Source organism: Python bivittatus, unplaced genomic scaffold (genome assembly GCF_059951505.1).
Source record: "Python bivittatus isolate LINGU-HERP-01145 unplaced genomic scaffold, Pbiv_v1 ctg000480_np1212, whole genome shotgun sequence".
In the NCBI taxonomy this organism is placed as follows: domain Eukaryota; kingdom Metazoa; phylum Chordata; class Lepidosauria; order Squamata; family Pythonidae; genus Python; species Python bivittatus.
Genome location: NW_028277075.1, coordinates 35660018 through 35665663, shown reverse-complemented (window position 1 = coordinate 35665663; position 5646 = coordinate 35660018). Strand labels below are relative to the sequence as shown.

Sequence of the window (5646 nt, the reverse complement as noted above, 5' to 3'; positions counted from 1 at the left end):
GCCCTCCTCATGCATTTTAAAATCCGAGGGTGCACCCGCTCAGGCGTCTACTTTATAATTGCGGATTAAGAAGTGGCCGTGAGGGTTGTTTTCCCTTAAAAAAAAAAAGCACGCGGATCAACGTTACTTTCAGCAAATGCTTCACATTCCGGAAAGTTAGATATTCCCCTCCCCCGTTGAAACATTCAACAGTCTCCCCGCAAGCCGATGTCCTCCACAGCGCCAGCACTACGATTCCCAGAATTCCCCCCTGGCATGGGCCACCGACAGCTACAGGCTGTAGGCGCCGGAGGCTGCGTGACTTTTTTCACACCGATCCTTTCAGGCATTCCGGTGCCAAGCCATCCACGCACACCCTCGTTGACATGCCTGCGTGCCCAACTCTCCATGCAAAGGGTGTCTCTTAATGGTTTGCGTCTCTGCCTAGAGGCAACGCTCAGGATATTAACCAAAGGTGCGTATAATCGAGGGACAGGCGGACGCCAGGCAGTGACCCGTATGGAAATTCGCTTAATTCCTTCTGAATAGCCAGCCGATCTATGTATCTATTAATTGAAATCCTGAAGTCTTCCATTCCTGAGAAAATTAAATAAATGCCCAAAGATCTCAGCGCGCTGGGCCGCCGTCTACACCGCGGAAGATAAGAGAGTCCTTCTAGCTTCGGAGGCTACACCTGCAGAGACGCTTCCACCTGACTGGGAAACTTGTATAACCCTAGGTGCCTGGATTACCCTCCCCCCGTCCCCGTTCCCCACGCCCTGTGGCCGTGACTCCTGGTTGTCCGAGAAGACAGTCCCTGGTTTTGCTAAGCCAGTGTGGTTTGCTTGGTTTGGCTTAGTGGCGGTGAATTTGGTTCTTAACCCTGGAAATTCATGAATGCAGAGTGCCATCTAGCTAATCATGGTTTATTCGGCATAGCGTAGTTTAGCGCAAGGTGTGAACAAGGCCGGTAGCGCGTTTGGAGCAATACGATTACCCCGAAATATGCACGGGTGAGGGGTCACACTTTTCCTGTAGACACCTAGCGGGAGAAGCAAAAACACAGCTGCTAGCAAATACTGGAAAAACCTGATTGATAAAAGGAAGAGGGCAAAACAGCGGGGGCGGACAGAGGTCCCTGCGGTATCTGTGAACACCCGATCGGCAGCATTTAAAGTCATCGTGAAAGTATACGGCGTATTTGCACCTCCCTCCCTGGTCTCCAGGTTCCGAGCGGAGTGGCTGGCTGCCTGTGCTTTCGGACAGGCAAGGGTTAAGCGCAGAAGGCGTCTCTGGGCTGCCCCAGAGGTTGGCCGTTGCTGCTGCCGCCGCCGCCTCCTCCCGAGCGGGACTGAAAGCAGCTGGGGCTGACAAACGCAGCCAAGCGGAGCCGAAGCCACCTCGACTCGCGTTATTTTCCGAGCCCGCGAGGCTAGGCAGGCGCTTCGTTGCACGGCGGGGCTTCTGTAGCAGGTAACGCGATTGCGGGGCTTCGTGGCTTGGGAGCGGGGAGGGCGTTAGGGGAGGGACGGGGTCCGCGAAGGGGGGCTCGACTGCCCTTGCTGGCCGCTGCTTCCTTGTGGGGGCTGATCTGGACCGAGGGAGCGTCTTCCCTCCGGTTTCCTCTTAATGATCTTTATTAATCGGGACACAACTCGTCGCGTTGCCCTTTCCGTGCGTCCTCCCTCTGTTAAAACCAAACGATACACGCAGACACACTGTTTTCGAGCAGATCGCTCTCGTGTCTGAGCATTCTCACATGACGGTGGGTCTTTTTTTTCTGAGTCGAGTTTTTTTTACAGGGTTTTTGCTGCTCGCTGAAGGCATCCGAAGATCGTGTGGGGCAATAATTTATGCTTCGAAGGGGCTGGGGATGAGAGAGGAGGGGGAGCGGGGGAGCGGGGCCACGTCTCCACTTCGGAGAGCCAGCTTGACCACTGACAGAAAATCGGAGGGCCTCTTCTCTCACCCATTTTTTTGCACATTCCCGAAAACCCGAGGCCGGGTCATTTATATATTCCTCCTCTTTGGTCGGATAGTGGACTGCCGCTTCAGGGAAAGAAGGAACGGGGTGGGGGGAAGGAAGAGAAAAGCCCCCCCCCCCCGCTCGAATAGTTTTGAGGCTGTGTCGTTTTGGCCCTGTTCCTTCTGCTTCTGGACAATAGACAAGCAGCTGAGTAGGTGAAGACTGTTCCGGGCATCGGGGGTATTGCTGGGAAATGGTTCTGCTAGGGAAGGGGTTTTCCAGGTGAATGCCCCTGGCTTGAAGAAGGGCTGGTAGGAACTCCCTCCCTCGCACGTGGCAGCTGGTGGATTCCTGTAAATCCTCTTCCTTGACCAGCAATAGCCTTTGGAAGCTGTCTGGCTGTTACTGGAGGTGTAAGAAGGTGGTGGGTTCAGTGGCTGTCAGAACAGCTTTCCCTGAAAAGCTCATGCACACACACCCTGTGCCATTTGAGCATGAAGGCTGAAGTCCAGCATATTGCCAGCTGGCTGCTTGCTCAAGCCAAGGGGTTGGCTTGTTGCTTTCTCCAGTGTTGAACAAAAAGCAAGCAAGCCAGTTTTGAGGCTGTCGTGTTGTTAAACAGGCCTTTGAGCTTCACACCTTCCTCTGAAGAGAAAACAGCTGATTGGGAGTGAGAGGCAAACCAGTCATAAAGAACAAGGTGCTCCTTTCTGGTGCTGGTTGAAAAGGCTGACAAGGGCAGGGAGGTTCCCTCTGCTGCAGGCTGGAAATTCCCAGGCTTCTCTCTCTACTCCTGGGCTGAGCAAGGAGGGAGGCAAACAATAGTGGTGTTTGCTTGCTCACTCTCTGAGGCATCCCAGGATGAAGGACGGGGCCCACAATTCTGCTGTAGCCACCTCATCCTGCTTATCCTTCTCTGGGCAGGGCATTGTAGAGGTTAGGTCACCACAGAAGTAGCTGTCTGGCCTCTCAGAAAGGTGTGCTGAGCCTTTCCTATTATCTGTTGAGAAGATGAGTCACCAGGTAGTAGCAGCAGCTTATTGCTCAGTTGCTCCCTGTACCACTGAGGGAGACTGGGCAAGTAAGCCACCTATTACTTCCTCCCCCTTATTTTCCACCAAGCCTCTTCCTTTTTGCTGCCTTGCCTAAAGAGGACTGAGCATGCAAATATTCCAGCTTTCCCCAAGTTGGTGACCTTCAGTGTGTCAGATGCTAGCACACATCACTCAACAGGGGTGATGGGAGCTGTAGTACAGCACACCTGGAAAGCACCGCGTTGGGGAAGCTGTGGTTCATGGCAGAGGGGAGAGGGCAAGTGAGGTAAGCAGTTGGTGAACATTGTTACTACTGTTTCCCCAGTCCTGCTCTGGGGGGGCGGGGAAGAACGTCACAAAGACTGAGCAATTGTATAGAGGCGACAGTTGTTTTTGGAAGGAGCAGCTGTTGTCTCTTCTTCATTGCCCTATCACTTTGGGTAATACAGTAGGAAAGATTTGGACCACTGGGCAGAACCCCCACCGCTGTCTTGCCTGGGTGAGGCTACCAGTGAGAAAGTGGCTGTTTCTTTACTGGCCAGCCATTTGTGTTGTGTTGCCTGCTCAGCTGACCGATGCTAAACCAGGGCTGTTTGACTCAGCTGCAGTTTCCAACTGGTAAACCAAAGACCAAGATTTCTGAACTATAGTAGTTGATAAACTAACGCAAAAGCAAACAATCTCATTATGGCTTCATACAGTGTGTGAACCCTGCCAGATACTAAGATTGGATTATTTTGGCTATTTTTTTTTTTGGACAGGTGCACCAATGTGGTTTGATTCTGGCACTGTGTGATATAACAGTCATTATCATTGGCAAATCATGGTTTATGTGTGAATCAGGTCATTACTTTATGTTCAATGCAGTAAGGTTAAAATAAAGCATGGTTTAACATAATGTGAAAAAACAGTTGCCAGATGGTGGGAAGCTCTAGGCATTTGGAGTAAGAGTTAATAAAGGAGAAAATGAATGTGGGGGACCAAATCTTTTTGCTACACTGTCCAGAACAGAGCAAATGAAGTGCACAAAGGAGGCTGTTTGCCCCTTGGCTCTACACCAGGGCTGCCATATTGGGCCTGCAAAGTTCTAAACAATTTTGATTCGGTTGATGCTGGAAGCTATTTGTTGCCATCTAGTGGTCATCTGTTTATTTGCTTTCTTTGCTTGATCACTTCAGAAAACTAGAGGAACTCAGAGAAGGAAAACTGGCTGAGGAGGGGAAATTCCAGGGTCTGATGAAAGGTCTCTCTCTTGCTCCTTTTTCAGCCTCCATGTTTTGTGGGGGAGAGAGGAGTAACACTTGCAATAGATAATCTCCCCAGCTGCCTGTTTTTCCTTCAGAATAAAAGTGATAAGCACACCTACTCAATTGTTTATTGTCCTGTGTGGTTGGGCCTTCAGGAGTGTGTGTGTGTGGAGAGAGTGGGTAATCATGCTGTAGAGTTGGTAAATGCAGTCAGTATTCAGATTGAAGGCTGTTGGTACTGGTATCAGGACTGGAAGTTCATTGGACATAATTACCATAACAGCTGGCTGTTGGGAGACTGAGGATTTTTGGAGGGAGGGAAAATAATCCCTGAAACCATCATTTTAGGTTGGGGGGAGGCATTGTATGTAATCAATTAAAGAGGAAAGATGAGCAAAACAGCCTGGCCTTGAAACTGTTCTACTGTAGTCTCTGCAAGCTTTAGTTTGCCTCTAAGATGGACCTAGTTCAAGGTGGTTTTTTGAGGGGAGGAGATTAAAAAAGCTTAGGTGGGACACAGAAGATGTATGTTGAGACTGGCATCCCTGGTCATCTCTCCCTGCCTTCTCTTCCAGGCCTGTCTCACTAGTGGGGCTCCTTGGCACGGTGATAGATTGAATTTGTCTGACAACCATGTTTTGCTAATGATGTGCCCTAATGAGCATGAGCCTCTGTAGTAATCTTTGGCCTAGGTTTGTGTGCCATTTGTAATTTGGAGGTATGAAGAAACTGGAGCTTTGTTAGGATCCCCAAAATTGGGTCTCATAAATAGAGACTTGTTAAGGCCTCTTAGTCAACTGGAATACAACAGCAACACTATTCTGGCCGATCTCTAGGACAGAGCTGTGTTATGGTTATGCCAACTCTGCTATGTCATAATTTATCACAACGACTTCTTATTGTTTGTGAAGTCCCAACTTCTGTCAAAGGCAGCTTCTCAGTTTATGTCTTGTTCAAGTTGAAAAATCAAACCAATCAAGTGAAACTGTTAATTTGGGCAAATGACTATATGACCTAGTACATTGGGTAGTCAAATATGGTTCTTCTCCTGATTCAGCTTGAACAGAATGTTGGTCATTAGGTGTTTGATGGATTACAGTCCTATGTAAGCTATAGCTTAAAAAAGGATGTCATTGTGTTGATGTGGTTGGGGATCTTTTTCAAGCTGCATAGGAGAAGAACTTGTTTTCATGTTTAGAATTTGAGATAAAATTGAAGTGTTTGCTAATAGAAAAATGGGCTAGAAATACTTTAGGATTTAGTTCCTAAAATATAACCACTGCCCACCCCTTCTCTAAAATCTGCTATTTCTCATCCTGTTCTCTTTGTAGAACACAAGTCAGCCAAGGAAGCCCTGGTTCAAGTTCACTCTCAACTATGGAAGCTCATAGGGTGACTTTGGCCCTGTCGCTGTTCCTCA

The 5646-nt window shown here is 49.0% G+C and overlaps 1 protein-coding gene across 2 annotated transcripts in view; it reads left to right on the top strand.

The window, feature by feature from the left end:
* Positions 1–319: 319 nt before the first annotated feature.
* CD82 (CD82 molecule) overlaps positions 320–5646 on the top strand; it is a 65637-nt gene continuing 60310 nt past the window's right edge. The window contains exon 1 of one of the 2 annotated variants that reach the window (XM_088145751.1): positions 320–454. The gene's annotated coding sequence lies outside the window, so the exon portion shown is untranslated. Of the gene's footprint in view, positions 455–1296; positions 1453–5646 lie in introns of those variants that run through there. The other variant, XM_007423170.4, reaches the window with a different exon arrangement.